Source organism: Leptodactylus fuscus, chromosome 9, assembly GCF_031893055.1.
Source record: "Leptodactylus fuscus isolate aLepFus1 chromosome 9, aLepFus1.hap2, whole genome shotgun sequence".
NCBI classification, from domain to species: domain Eukaryota; kingdom Metazoa; phylum Chordata; class Amphibia; order Anura; family Leptodactylidae; genus Leptodactylus; species Leptodactylus fuscus.
This window is the reverse complement of record NC_134273.1, coordinates 61746576-61762635: the sequence shown is the minus strand read 5'-3', so window position 1 is coordinate 61762635 and position 16060 is coordinate 61746576.

The following is a 16060-nucleotide window of genomic DNA, read 5'->3' as shown; positions in this document are numbered from 1 at the left end:
AAAGCCAGTGCACTGTACCAGCATCCATCCGCGCACTCAGCTCTGGATTAGGACCAATGAAATGACCTAGTCCAGAGGAGGGAGTGTCCTCAGGCCGAATCGCGAGGCGACTCCTTAAGAATGAGGACCGCGCTTCTTTTTTCCAGGAGCCGGAAGAAACGCCTCCTGGAAAAAAGACCTGAGCGGCTCCCATTGATTTCAATGAGAGCCGTCTTTTTGGTCAGGGTTTTGAGGCAGATACGGCCTCAAAACCCTGACCAAAAAAACTCTGTGTGAACTTACGCTAATTCACAGGAATAGTTTTGGTCCTTATACTTTATCCATATCCACAAACTGGTATTTAAAAGGTCGCAACTCCCCGGTGTGTAACTTTTATATGCCACAAAACTGGAACGGTCAGTGCATAAACTTGTATATAGACAGAAATGGCTAAAAAATCCACATGAAAAAAGTGCACTAAAAAAAACATTAAAAGGGGTTGTCCAGGACTGGGCAAGGTAAAAAAAAATCCAAAAAAAACATACTGGCCTGTCCCTGGTGCGGTCTGGTCTGCTCTGGTGGAGGTCTGTGCCACACATGACTACTGAAGCCAATCAGCGTTCTAAGGAAAGGAAACGTCACAGCGGAGAAAATACCAGAGCAGCAGGACCGTACTGGGAACAGGTGAGTGTTTTTTTTGTTTGTTTTTTTCAACTTTCCTGGCTTCATATTAAACAAATGAATATCCTGGACAACCCCTTTAAGGATAAGGCCTCATTCACATCTGCGTCGGTAATCCGTTTGGGGAGTCCACATGGGGACCCCTCCGAACAGAATACCGAACGCATTGGCAAGCGGTGTGCAGTGAAAGCGCACGGACCCCTCAGACTATAATGGGGTCTGTGTGCTTTCCACACGGTCTCCAGACGAGTCATGCAGAAAGGAAAGTAGATCGTGAACTTCTTTTCTGTCCGCACGTTCCGTGCAGAGAGCACACGGACTCCATTATTGTGTATGGGGTACGTGTGCTTTCACTGCACTCCGCTTGCCAATGCGTTCAATAGTCTGTTCGGAGGTGTCCCCATGCGGACTCCCCCGAATGGATTACCGATGGAGATGTGAGCGAGGCCTAAGGCCCCAAGTTGTGGAAAAGCTTTTTTTGCTGCAGCTTTTACTGCATTGTTTTTGAGCCAAAGCCAGGTATGATGAGAAGGAGAAGAGTTTCCTTTATATTTCCCATTCTATTTGTAGCTATTCTTGACTTTGGCTAAAAAAAACCCAAAAAAACGATGCAACAAAAAAAGCTGCATTTCCGCAACATGGGACATTAGGCTAAGGCCCCACATGCCAATCACAGCAAAAAAAAAAAACTCTGCAGAAAAGACCACAATAAAAAGGCATCACATTTTTTTCTGCAGCGTTTCTCACAGATACTTGTGCTTTGTGTTGAAGGGATTTTCTGGCCCCAAATGGCGTTTTCATACTGACGGCTTATCCTCAGGATAGATCCTTAGTTTGTGATCAGTGGGGCATTGACAGCAAGATCAATTATTCTGCCCCCAAATGCTGGAGCTGGTGCAGTGGACAGGGAACTCATGCTGCTTGCTCCTATTCACTGTATAGTGGTGGTTCCAGGGAATTTCACCAGCACTCCTATTACTTGAATAGGAGCATCTTGCATGCACTCCTCATCCATTGCACCAGCTTTCAGTGCATGGAGGCTGCTGCACTCTGTCCGGATGTCGGATCCCCACAGATCATATACTGTGGATGATTATCATTATATAAAAAAAATCCATTTGGGGTCAGAGAACCTTTTTGCAAATTGACTTGTACGTACTCATGGCACATAGAAGGTTAACACATAGGCTTATTATATGATACTACTTCCCATTGTAGAGTTCCTCCATAAGGGTTTCACATGATTTTATACATATATCCTGATGAGGAAGTGAAAGCAATAGTGGAAGCTCCTACAAACATCATCAGTATGCAAGTAAGTATATACTTGGTGTGTATAACAGGAGCAACTACATGATAAAGAAGAGGCATGAGTTACAGGAAATTTGTTGGGCCGAGCAGCCCTGTCCCTTTTCCAGTTTAGACTTCCACAATAAAGGAACTCTAAATGTAAAAATTACAATTTCACAATGAAACCATCAAATTGGTAAAGAATAAAATTCACATACATTAGCTTATATATTATATGTTATCAAATGAATCCGCATCAAAATCCTACTCAAGAAACCGCGTCCCATTGAAATCAATGGGAGCTGGTCATTTAAAAAGAAGCGAGCTGCCCTTTCTTCAGGCACATTCCGCAGCTGATTCAGCCGCGGACGTCCGTCTTACGACACCTTCCTCTCTACTAGGCCCATTCATTTGGGCCTAATCCAGAGCGTGTGCCGTGATGGGATGCTGGTGCACTGCAGCAGCTTTCCGTCGCGGCAGCCGCAACGGAATGTGTTCACGTGGAACCCCTAACATTGTTGAAGTTTTCTGTTAGCCTTAAAAACATCATCTAGGATTATACAAGTCTAGTATTTAGTATTTCCTGCTACTTCCTGGCGCCCTTAGTGGCTGCCTCGATACAGGGCTCCAAGCTGGGAGCAACCTTTATTCTTTCCTTTCTCACTCTTTTTCTCTGTATCTTCAAGAATCCTGTAACCAAGCAAACTAGCACTATGAATTAGCAACTATAAATCGAATGGAAGACCCTGTGGAGTATTTTGTTTCTATTGTAAAGCATGGACAATGACTCAAGACCTGGTTCAGCTGGTTTCCTGTGTGTACACATGTGCCTGCTACCATCCCATCAGGAGCTAAGGACCACATGGACACCATGCGGCATGCAGGAAAAACCTACATGGAAATGCGGACTTCTTCCTTCAAGGAGATGATTTTTGGCGTCTATTGCTGATGTGTGAAGATGCCTACAGCTGACTGGTATTTCTTTCTATTACTGTGGACACGTGGGACTCTGTTACAACCTGGGAACCTACCGTCACCCACCCACCCCAGGAGTTATGGAAGCTTGGCAAGAGATCAGCACCCTGTCTACCTGGACGGCTTCAGACCTCTCTGGGCAGTAGAACACAGTGGTAAGAAGAAAGGAGGAGGAGGGCTGTGATGAAGGACATTTGGGGCATTTTTTTGTGGTTAATGGACAATAGTGCTGATGCAAGATACCAAACTATCAGCTGTGAGCAGGAGATCTCACTACGTACCAAAGAACTACCACATGTTATCATGATAGCTGCACATGTCCCCCACCTCTGCAAAAATGTTTTCTGCTTGTTATATCTACATGCTGTGACCCCTCCTCGTGTCCTCCAACCACAGTCGGCTGTATTATTAACATCACTCCGCACAGAGAACTAAATGATCCTGCAGTGTCTGTTTCTTTCCTTTTTAGTTGCTAGGATTTCTCTATCTGCCATGAGCTGTACGTGTTTCTCTCTTGTTATATACTACTGTACCATCTATGAAACTGTATCACTGAAATTTCCCCATTGTGGGACTATTAAAGGATTATCTTATCTTATCTCTTCTAGTCTAGCTTTGCTGAAGAGGTATAACAATAGAAGTTAAAGGGTTTTTCCAGGTTTAAATGTGTCTCCCATACTGATGACCAGTACTTGTCAACTGTATCTGATCTTTGAGAGTCCAACACCCAGACCCCACACAGATCAGTTGTCCCGGCAGCCATCGGACGGTGGAAACTACAGTAGTGGATGGGAATCGAAAGCAGCTCTGCTTATATCCAAGAAACAGGAACTGAACTGCAGTTCCCCGACACCGCCGCTACATAGGGCTGCAGCTCACTCCTATTGCTTGAATGCAGTGCCTGGAGGCTTCTAGAATGGCTGATCTGTGTGGGATCCGGATCCCACAAGATCAGACCCTGAAAAACGCATCTGGGGGCTGTAAAACCCGTTGTGAGGGAGGTCGGCTCAGCGGTAGCAGCAGCGGACCCAGACAGTCAGAGACAGACACCAAAATCAGTTTAAACAGGGTTTAGCCCTGTGCGTTTATTTTGCAACAAAAAGTTTAAAGGTGTTGGCAACCAAAATAAACAGGCCTTTACTTCAGGCAAAAACAAAAACACAAATACCTGCCCGGCTAGGCGACTAACTATACAGAAGCACTCTGTCTATACGTGTGGCTTGCTTCAACCACACGGACAAAACAAATCAACAAAAAATACAAGCTGTGGAGCACCCACTGGTCTCACCAGTTTTCAGTTTGGATGGACAGGACCTGGCTCCACCACTCTCCCCCAGGAACTGCCCAGGACAGAAGTCTTGAGAGGCTTTATAGGCCTGTGATTAGGCCTAACTGTTCCCACCTGTGCACACAAGCTCCTTCCTGCAGTGGGACGAGAAGAGTTAACTGACAGATGCCTTACTACAGCTATTGAAGCCCTCACTCACCAGACATATGAGAGGACTCTGGGGGAGATATAGCGTCCTTCCAGGACTTTTTCTGTCACTTTCTTACACCGTTTAACAAAAAATTTGAGATAAAGGTGCACATAATATAGAGGATACCTGTACCATAATCCCAGTGAATGGAGAGCTAAAGAAGAAATACTCTCTCCATGTGCAATACAATATTAGGCCCCATAAACATATTGAAATGTTTACCTACAATAGTGTAGGTGGTTGGTGTAGGTGGTACAACTATATGTTGGATGCCGCCATATGCACTGAGATATACTACCCTGGCAGCATTGCTTCTAGGTAACATACGTTCTATATATATGATGTGTTCAATGAAGCATGTTCTAATTACAGTATACAGTGTTGGTCAAAAGTATTGGCCCCCCTGCAATTCTGTCAGATAATGCTCATTGTCTTCCAGAAAATGATTGCAAGCACAAACTCTTTGGTATTAATATCTTCATTTATTTTGCTTGCAATGAAAAAAACACAAAAGAGAATGAAAAAAAGTCAAATCATTGATCATTTTACACCAAACTCCAAAAATGAGCTGGACAAAAGTATTGGCCCCCTCAGCCTAATACTTGGTAGCACAACCTTTAGACAAAATAACTGCGCACAACCGCTTCCGGTAACCATCAATGAGTTTCTTACAAGGCTCTGCTGGAATTTTAGACCATTATTCTTTGGCAAACTGCTCCAGGTCCCCCCTGAGATGTGAAGGGGGCCTTCTCCAAACTGCCATCAAGAGATCTCTCCACAGGTGTTCTATGGGATTCAGGTCTGGACTCATTGTTGCCACTTTACAAGTCTCCAAGTGCTTTCTCTCAAACCATTTTCTAGTGCTTTTTGAAGTGTGTTTTGGGTCATTGTCCTGCTGGAAGACCCATGACCTCTGAGGGAGACCCAGCTTTCTCACACTGGGCCCTACATTATGCTGCAAAATTTGTTGGTAGTCTTCAGACTTCATAATGCCATGCACACGGTCAAGCAGTCCAGTGCCAGAGGCAGCAAAGCAACCCCAAAACATCAGGGAACCTCCGCCATGTTTGACTGTAGGGACCGTGTTCTTTTCTTTGAAGGCCTCTTTTTTTTCCTGTAAACTCTATGTTGATGCCTTTTCCCAAAAAGCTCTACTTTTGTCTCATCTGACCAGAGAACATTCTTCCAAAACATTTTTGGCTTTCTCAGGTAAGTTTTGGCAAACTCCAGCCTGGCTTTTTTATGTCTCTGGGTAAGAAGTGGGGTCTTCCTGGGTATCCTACCATACAGTCCCTTTTCATTCAGACGCTGACGGATAGTACGGGTTGACACTGTTGTACCCTCGGACTGCAGGGCAGCTTGAACTTGTTTGGATGTTAGTCGAGGTTCTTTATCCACCATCTGCACAATTTTGCATTGAAATCTCTCATCAATTTTTCTTTTCCGTCCACATCTAGGGAGGTTAGCCACAGTGCCATGGGCTTTAAACTTCTTGATTACCCTGCGCACGGTAGACACAGGAACATTGAGGTCTTTGGAGATGGACTTGTAGCCTTGAGATTGCTCATGCTTCCTCACAATTTTGCTTCTCAAGTCCTCAGACAGTTCTTTGGTCTTCTTTCTTTTCTCTATGCTCAATGTGGTACACACAAGGACACAGGGCAGAGGCTGAGTCAACTTTAATCCATTTCAACTGGTTGCAAGTGTGATTTAGTTATTGCCACCACCTGTTAAGTGCCTCAGGTAAGTAACAGGTGCTGTTAATTACATACATTAGAGAAGCATCACATGATTTTTCAAACATTGCCAATACTTTTGTCCACCCCCTTTTTATGTTTGGTGTGGAATTATATCCAATTTGGCTTTTTGACAATTCTTTTTGTGGTTTTCCATTGAAGACAAATTAAATGAAGATAATAATACCAAAGAATTTGTGATTGCAATCATTTTCTGGAAGAAAATGAATATTATCTGACAGAATTGCAGGGGTGCCAATACTTTTGGCCAAAACTGTATATATTTCACCCCTATGTTGTCTGTATGCCTGCCCTCTATGTAAAATTGCAGGAATAGTATGACCTCATACATTTCCATAGGGATTGAATTTGGACTCTTTGCGACATGGATCGCTTATACAGATGTTATCTTTTTGTAAAGGGTGACACCTTTGTAATGGTGCTGTCATTTGTATATATACACTGTGAAAGTGTCACAAGACGACTAGCTGTGGACTTGTATGCGTAGTGGAGCCATGGCTCCTATGTTACTGACATGCCAGTTTCCTTATTACATGAACTATGTGACAGATCCTTTTCATTTCACTTCCAACACCATCTGAAATTTAGTGTTAATTCCCTTTATTATTGGCCTTCTATTAGTCTATGGCTAGGTCATGGTACATTTGTAACCCACTTCTCACAGACAGTGAAGACAGTAAACACTTATAATATCGCCAGCAGAATTCCCATGATGTCGACGCTGGGCTGACACGAAAGGCAACAAAATGTATTTCCCATGCATGAAGAATCTTGTTAACTATCATTGCCATCACTGACAGATCTATGAATCTGTAAATTCTGGCTTGAGCTCTGAGCTTCGTACAGTTCCATCTGCTGTAATGTGTTTTTTATGAGCAGTATTTCACGGTTTTAACCGGTCATTGGCATTACGTCCCGCTATCCGGCTCTTCATTTTATTTGAAAATAGGCCCCAAATCTTGCATTCCTTTTTTCCTGTCTAGACTCTGTTACATTCATTTTCTAGTTTGGGACTTTATGTGCTAACAAGGAATCCTTTCTGGCGTCAGTAGTGCTCGGTTGATGCTCTCATTCACCCTCTCTCCACCCACGTATGTTACTGACTGTGCGGATTTGCTTGTATTACACTTATGTGCTTTTTGGAACGCTTTCCTGGAGATTTTATCCTATTTTACAGCAATGATGAACAGTTGTACATTAGTCTAAGCCTCTTATAAGTGACAATTTTGTTGAGGGTTTTTTTTTTTTTTGCATATATTTTTTGATCATATCACAGCTTCTTGTTGTACAGAGTCATAATACAGCCCATAGAGAGTCCACTTACATCATTTTGTTACTGCATGGCCATTTTGTGCCAGTGAGAAGTCCAATATATCAGGGACAGCCGCTAATTGACAGTTATCTTACTATTATGAAGAAGAGGGAGATATCTGTCAATCAGCAGATGAAATACAATGGACTTCTCACAGCACTGGCCACGCGCTGCAAGGATTAAAATGTAAGTTCTCAAAAACTACTACACATTAACAGATAAGTGACAGCCTGCTGAAGTCAGCGTGTCTGTCACCACTTTATATTGCCCTCAGAGAGGGCAGCCTGGTAGAGCTGACAGATTGCCTTTAATGTTGCTGTGGAGCCATGGCTTGAAGTGAAGAAATGTCACTAAAACTACCTGTACATCTTAAATACCAATTGCAAAGACTGATAAAAGAAAGACATAAATGTAAAGATTTGCCATGAGATTAGGAGCATTGTAGATTCCTCACAAGGCAAATAATATTTCCCAAGAAAAATAGCTATTATTGCATGTAATATGTTATATACTTTGCCGTACTTCACATTTAGTCTTCTACAAATGGAATAAAAATAGGAAAAATTATTACTGTTAGCAAACCTAAAATAGTTTGTATTAACTACTGTATAAACCTTACTTCTATAAGGAATACAACAGATGGGATTCAGAGCAAGTTAGTATGTAGTTTCTGGTTTTCTGACTAAAAGGGTTGTTATATGTCCGGCAAAATAACAACCTTTAAAGGGATTCTATCATTAAAATGACATTTCTGCCTACCACGTCGGAATAGCCTTAAGAATGGCTATTCTTCTCCTACCGTTAGATATCTTCTCTGTGCCGCCGTTCGGTAGAAATCCCGGTTTTCTTCGGTATGCAAATGAGTTCTCTTGCAGCACTGGGGGTGTTCCCTAGCGCTCAAACAGCATTGGGGGTGTCCCCAATCTGTGAGAGAAATCTCCAGCGACGCCTCTATCTTCATCTAGAACGGCCTCTCCCTGCATCTTCTTACGTCCTGGGTTTCAATCTTCTACGCATGCAAAGTCAGCTTTGCCATCGGGCCTCGGGCAGAGCTGATTGCACATGCCCGCAGCCATTTTTTTGTGGCTGTGTGTGTAAGCGGCCACAAAAATATGGTCGCGGGCATGTGCAGTCGGCTCTGCCCGAGGACCGATGGCAGAGCCGACTGCACATGCGTAGAAGTTTGAACCCAGCGCTGAAGAAGACGCAGGGAGAGGCCATTCCAGATGAAGATGGAGGTGGTGCTGGAGATTTCTCTCGCAGCATTGGGGACGCCCTGGTGCTGTTTGAGCGCTGGGGACCACCCCCAGTGCTGTGAGAGAACTCATTTGCATACCAAAGAAAATTCGCATTTCTACCAAACGGCAGCGTGGAGAAGACATCTAAAGGTAGGAGAAGAATAGCTTTTCTTAAGGCTGTTCCTACGTGATAGTCAGAAAAAAAGGGTATCCAATGATAGGATCCCTTTAAGAGGACCCTGAATATTCACCCCTTCAGGAAAGCCTAGAATTTTCAATAACTCACCTACTATCTCTACCTTCCCTTATAAATTGTAAGTCCATTCGGGTAGGCTCCTCTTTTCCACTGTACCAGTTGGTCTCTATGTTAGGCCAGTTACAAACGACTGTGTGTCAACCAGCCGGCTGTGAATTAAAAGCATGGACGACACACGGGGATGTCCCCTGTGTGCCGGCCGTGCTTCCGCGGCTTCTTTCATTAAATGAATAGGAGCTACGGAAGCAAGGGCTGCAATACAGAACAGGAATAGGACCTGTTCTATATTTTGCGGCCCACACACGGGACTGTGAATTTCACAGTCGTGTGTTCGAGCCCATTGAAATGAATGGGTCAGTTTGCTTTCCGTGAAATACACAGATAGCACACTGAACATGGGCACGGTCATCTGCAACTGGCCTTAGTCTGTTGTTTTTGTATTTTGTAATGTACAGCATATGGAATATAAATAATAATAGTAATGAAGACAACTGTCTATGTCTTATTATAGCATGTAAGGTAGTAGAAGTCACTCTCCTTTACTATTGTAGCCCCACTCTAGATAGGCCAATATGCCATTGCATACTTGTATCTATACTCTATAAATTTCTTCATGTAGTAATAATAAAATATTTGCTGTGCATTGCCCGGCTCACTAATGTAAATGCCAGTGACTTATGGTTGCACTGTGTATATTTTATTCCATTGTCACTTTAATTGGTATTTCTAAGTCATGGCGACATTTCTTGTTCTGGTACTTTTTGGACGACAGGTGGTACGAATACTCCCCTTAGTTGAAACTCTTTTTCATTTATTGGCTATGCTGGAAGTGATGTTTTTCGGCGCTTTACTGTCATGACCAGATTGAAAAGTTCCTGTTTTAAAAAATTTCCTGCTCCTTTCACCGCACTGCTCATCACTTTGAGTAGGCCAACATAAATGGTGACGATGTGTCCTCACCTTCTTTTTGGCATAGTCTTCAGGATTAATGGATTGTCATTAGGATAACCAAGTTGTTACTGCCAGGAGCAAAAATGTTGGGTTGTGGTTTGGAATGTCTTTCCAGCTCCAGTGGATGGGACCGTAAGTCACTTAATGTGCGTATGAAGCCGTTTTGGAAGGACGGCAGGTCTGTGGCCCTGTACAACTTCACAGAAGGTGAGTAACTGGAGTACTCTCATTAATGAGTACCACGGGGCTGTTGGGTCAGGGTTGTAAAGTGACAATTCAACAACCCAACAAGGGAACCTCAGCAGTCAACCCTCCATAGTTGTGGATTGGAGTTCCAATAGAATAACTGTGAAATTCCCTGAATGTGGAGTCACCAGGAAGGAGTCCTAGAACCTTCCAGAGGAGTCAGAATCTTAAAGTAGTTCTTCAAGCAGCGTATGGCTCAGACAAGAATATCCCATCCCCCTGAGCAAGGGATGCTGCAGTGTAGCATGAAAATACCTCAGTAAAGTGCTGGTAAAACTGTTACCAGGGGCGTAGCTATCCCGGTCGCAGAGGTGTTGCACCCCCACAGATCTCTCATTGATGGGTCAGCAATACAGAGTAACTAGAATAATTTTTAATTTTAAAAATGGATAGTGTATTATTAAGATCGGCCATCAATTTTAGATTGGCAGGGATCCAACTGTTAGAATCCATAAATGTCAGCTGTTTCACATAGCACGCAGCGCCCAGTATTCATTCTATGCTGGCCACTGTGCTGCTCACTTGATAACAGCAGTCATGGGTACTATAGTTGTATCTCTGTCATGTGTCTGGGATGCTGCTGCAGCACCCATAACCACTGCTATGAAGAATACACCATATGTAAAGGGAAAGGGACATCGGTCTATGTTTATACTGGGGCCACAAAACTTTGCTGACGACTGTGAGCTGGGACTGTCGGTGTGCTTTTTCCGCTAAACATCTGGACGCACATGCTTATCTCATTGGATAGGCTAGCGTAACTGGAGGCACAATGTCTGCATCTAGCGATGTTACAAGCATATAGATATCATAGAGACTCTGTATGAACTTTAAGTCATTGTTGGACCAGTATGGGAGGCCAGACTCGAGTCTCATGTCGTGAGTCAACATGCATTTAATGGTTTTTGTAAAATAAACTTTGCTACAGACAATAAGAGAACTGACAGGAAAAACTAAAATTACCTGTGCGGTATATAGTGTAGTTTCCTAGCACTTGTAACTGTATTGTTTTGGCTTTAGTTACACTCAATTTCCTAAGCAAGTTAGCATTACTCAGGCCACAACCAGTCATAACTTTACCAAATTGCTGAACTGAAAGTATATGACACTGTGCTGTGTGCGGTAGTGCTGTATGGCTCATTACTGTTGTGGCTACAGGTCTACATGCTATGGAAGCCTTATAACTTTACATGGTGCAGGGTGTGAAGATGGTGGTTGCCAACTTCCAATTTGTAGTATATACACTGAGCACAATGCAACAGATTTCATTTGGAAATCCTACCCTTACATATCTGAAATCTGATGTTGTCATAGCCCCCAAATGTAAGGCATCAGGATTCATTACAAGTGCTGTAGAAAGCTGCACTCAATAATGCAAGCCACAGATCTGTCCACTAGCAATGTCAGCTTTAGTAATGAAAATTAAAAATAAAACACACAGCAGTACATGGAAGAAGAGTCATTTCTTGTTGTGCAAGTCCTATGGGTGCTGACACATGATGCATCATGAACCATGTACAGTCCTATGAAAAAGTTTGGGCACCCCTATTAATCTTAATCATTTTTAGTTCTAAATATTTTGGTATTTGCAACAGCCATTTCAGTTTGATATATCTAATAACTGATGGACACAGTAATATTTCAGGATTGAAATGAGGTTTATTGTACTAACAGAAAATGCGCAATATGCATTAAACCAAAATTTGACCGGTGCAAAAGTATGGGCACCTCAACAGAAAAGTGACATTAATATTTAGTACATCCTCCTTTTGCAAAGATAACAGCCTCTAGTCGCTTCCTGTAGCTTTTAATCAGTTCCTGGATCCTGGATAAAGGTATTTTGGACAAACAATTCAAGTTCAGTTAAGTTAGATGGTCGTCGAGCATGGACAGCCCACTTCAAATCATCCCACAGATGTTCAATGATATTCAGGTCTGGGGACTGGGATGGCCATTCCAGAACATTGTACTTGTTCCTCTGCATGAATGCCTGAGGATTTGGAGCGGTGTTTTGGATCATTGTCTTGCTGAAATATCCATCCCCGGCGTAACTTCAACTTCGTCACTGATTCTTGAACATTATTCTCAAGAATCTGCTGATACTGAGTGGAATCCATGCGACCCTCAACTTTAACAAGATTCCCAATGCCGGCATTGGCCACACAGCCCCAAAGCATGATGGAACCTCCACCAAATTTTACAGTGGGTAGCATGTGTTTTTCTTGGAATGCTGTTTCTTTTTGGACGCCATGCATAACGCCTTTTTTTTATAACCAAACAACTCAATTTTTGTTTCCAAAATGAAGCTGCCTTGTCCAAATGTGCTTTTTCATACCTCAGGCAACTCTATTTGTGGCGTACGTGCAGAAACGGCTTCTTTCTCATCACTCTCCCATACAGCTTCTATTTGTGCAAAGTGCGCTGTATAGTTGACCGATGCACAGTGACACCATCTGCAGCAAGATGATGCTGCAGCTCTTTGGAGGTGGTCTGTGGATTGTCCTTGACTGTTCTCACCATTCTTCTTCTCTGCCTTTCTGATATTTTTCTTGGCCTGCCACTTCTGGGCTTAACAAGAACTGTCCCTGTGGTCTTCCATTTCCTTACTATGTTCCTCACAGTGGAAACTGACAGGTTAAATCTCTGAGACAACGTTTTGTATCCTTCCCCTGAACAACTATGTTGAACAATCTTTGTTTTCAGATCATTTGAGAGCGGGCTGTCCATGTTCGGCGACCATCAAACTTAACTGAACTTGAATTGTTTTGTAGAAAGAAATGGTCCAAAATACCTTCATCCAGGATCCAGGAACTGATTAAAAGCTACAGGAAGCGACTAGAGGCTGTTATCTTTGCAAAAGGAGGATGTACTAAATATTAATGTCACTTTTCTGTTGAGGTGCCCATATTTTTGCACCGGTCAAATTTTGATTTAATGCATATTGCGCATTTTCTGTTAGTACAATAAACCTCATTTCAATCCTGAAATATTACTGTGTCCATCAGTTATTAGACATATCAAACTGAAATGGCTGTTGCAAATACCAAAATATTTAGAACTAAAAATGATTAAGATTAATAGGGGTGCCCAAACTTTTTCATAGGACTGTATGTCATCGGCCATAAACAAGCTAAGGAGTCAATAAAGTCATAATTTGGGGGAGTCACCTCTCTTTATTTAACCACATGAGGACCGCCGTACGTAAATTTACGGCCTCATGTGCTGGTACCTAAAGACCGGACTATTGCCGAAATACGTCCGGCCTTTAGGTACCTTTCTGGCGGGGGGAGGGGTGCGGGGGGGGGGGGGTGTTAGGTGTTACTAACACCTAACCCCTTCCTCCATAACGTCCAGTCGGAACTGAGTCCGACTGGACGTGTTAACCCTTTCGATCGCGCCGTCAAACATCGCGGCGCGATCGAAAGGGATCCGCCGACAAGTTAACCAGATCGGCACCCCCCGCGGCGAGATCGGGGGGTGCCGATGTCAGTAGAAGGTAGTCTGGGGTCTGGCCAGTGACCCCAGACTACCGGAGCCCCCACATACCTGGTGATCCTGCCAGGCGGTGGAGGAAGTGAGCGATGTGTCTCACTTCCTCTGCAGCTTACAGGACACGAGCAGGCTCATGTCCTGCTCGTGTCCTGTCTGCTACTGTGTAGAATCAGCTGATGCTTTCATCAAAGCATCAACTGATTCAAGTGTCCTAAAGGGACACATGAAAAAGTTAAAAAAAAGTTAAAAAAAAATAAATAAAGTGTATGAAAAAAGTAATAAAGTTCTAAAGTCCAAAAATCCCTTTTTTCTATACAAAATGAATTATATAAAAAAAAGCACTAAAAATTAAAAAAAAGCAATGCATATTTGGTACCGCCGCGTCCGTAACAACCTGTACAATAAAACTGAAATAATATTTAATGTACACGGTGAACGTCGGAAAAAAAAACCGGAAAAAACTCGCCGGAAATAATGATTTTTTGCCATCTCATCCTACAAAATATGCTATAAAAAGTGATCAAAAAGTCATATTCACCCCACAACATTGCCAATAAAAAGCGCACATTTTCCCGCAAAAAATAAGCCCTCAACCAACACTGTCAACCGAAAAATAAAAATGTTACGCCTCTCAGAAGATGGCGATGCAAAAATCACTGATTTATGTCCCCAAATGTGTTTTTGTTCTGCAGACTTAGTATCGCATAAAAAAATAACATAAATGAGGTATCGCCGTAACCGTACCGACCCGCAGAATAAAGGACACATGTTACTTATGCTGTACGCTGCATGGCGAAAAATTTAAAATGTAAAACTCAATGCAGGATTGATTTTTTTTTTTTTTAATCCAGCAAGAAAGAGTTAATAAAATGTAATCAGTAAGTTGTAGGCACCCAAAGATGGTGCCATTACAAAATGCATCTCATCCTGCAAACAACAAGCCCTTATATGGCCATGTCACCAGAAAAATAAAGAAAATATAGCATCTAGCAATGTCAAGGCAAAACCCCCCAAAAATCGCCAAATTATTAGAACACAACTGGCTGCGGCAGATAGGGAATATATAAGCTGTGCGAGCGAATATCAGGGGACACCTCAGATTTACAGCTTATGAGCGAAAAAACACCAGAAGTGACCCCCAAAGTGACCCCCAGAGTGACTCCCCCAATCATAGGAGCTACTGGGACATAGTAGGGAATTTGGTGTCTGCAATGTTCTCCGCACAGCTTATATATTCCCTCTTCGCCATCCGCTGTGCAGTCACGTCCGGATACTAATACTCACTACACCCCCTGATAAATTCTTTGAGGGGTGCAGTTTTCAAAATGGGGTCACTCCTTTGGGGAATCCACTTTTCTGGTACCTTACAGGCTCTACAAACATGACATGGCGTCCAGATACCAAACATCTGAATCTGTACTCCAAAAGCCGCATCGCGCTCCTTCGCTTCTGCGCCCTGCTGTGCGCCCAAACTGCAGTTTATGACACATGTATGACACTGGTGTACCCGTTATATCGGACGTAATGTCATATGTGAGTATAAACTGATATTAGGGCACAGCTGGACGCAAAAGGGAAGAAGGGTTATTGGGTTTTTGGAGCACAGACGGTTTGGTTTTTGGATGCCATGACACTTTTGTAGATCTGAAACGCCAGTAAAGTGGAATCCCCTGATATGAGACCTTATTTTGGAAACTACACCCCTGAAGGATTTCTCCAGGGGTACAGAGAGCATTTTTAACCCCCAAATGTTGCTATAACTTATTATCCATAAATGAATACGAAGCTGATTGTGAAAGGTGAAAATGACCATTTTTCCAGGAATACGTCATTTCAGTGCGTAATATGTTGTGCCCGCCTTGTATCAGAGATGAACGCTCTAAAAGCTGTTGTGCCCGGGATACCCGCTTACCAGTTTTTGGAGTGTCTCTGCTGACATAAGTTGGGCACAACATATCGGGCACTAAAATGGCGAATCTCTGGAAATTTTTCATTTTTAACTTCTCATTATCAGCTGTGATTTCATTTCTGGAAACTAAATAAATGCAACACTCAGGGGTTAAAAATGCTCGCTACACCACTTGATAAATCCCATGAGTGGGCTAGTGTCCAAAATGGGGTGACATGTCTGCGGATTCCACTTTATTGGCAATTCAGGGGCTTTGCAAAAGTGGCATGGTGTCCTAAAACCAAACTGTGCTCCAAAAACCAAAATAGCGCTCCTTCCCTTCTGTGCCCGGCTGTGCCCAAACAGCCATTTATACCCACATATGGCATTAAGTCCGTTATCCGGGGTACACCAGTGTCATACATGTGGGCATACACCGCTATTTGGGTACCCAGCAGGGCGCAGATGTGAAGGAGCAATATGTGCTTTTGGAGTGCAGATTTATATTCTTTGTTTT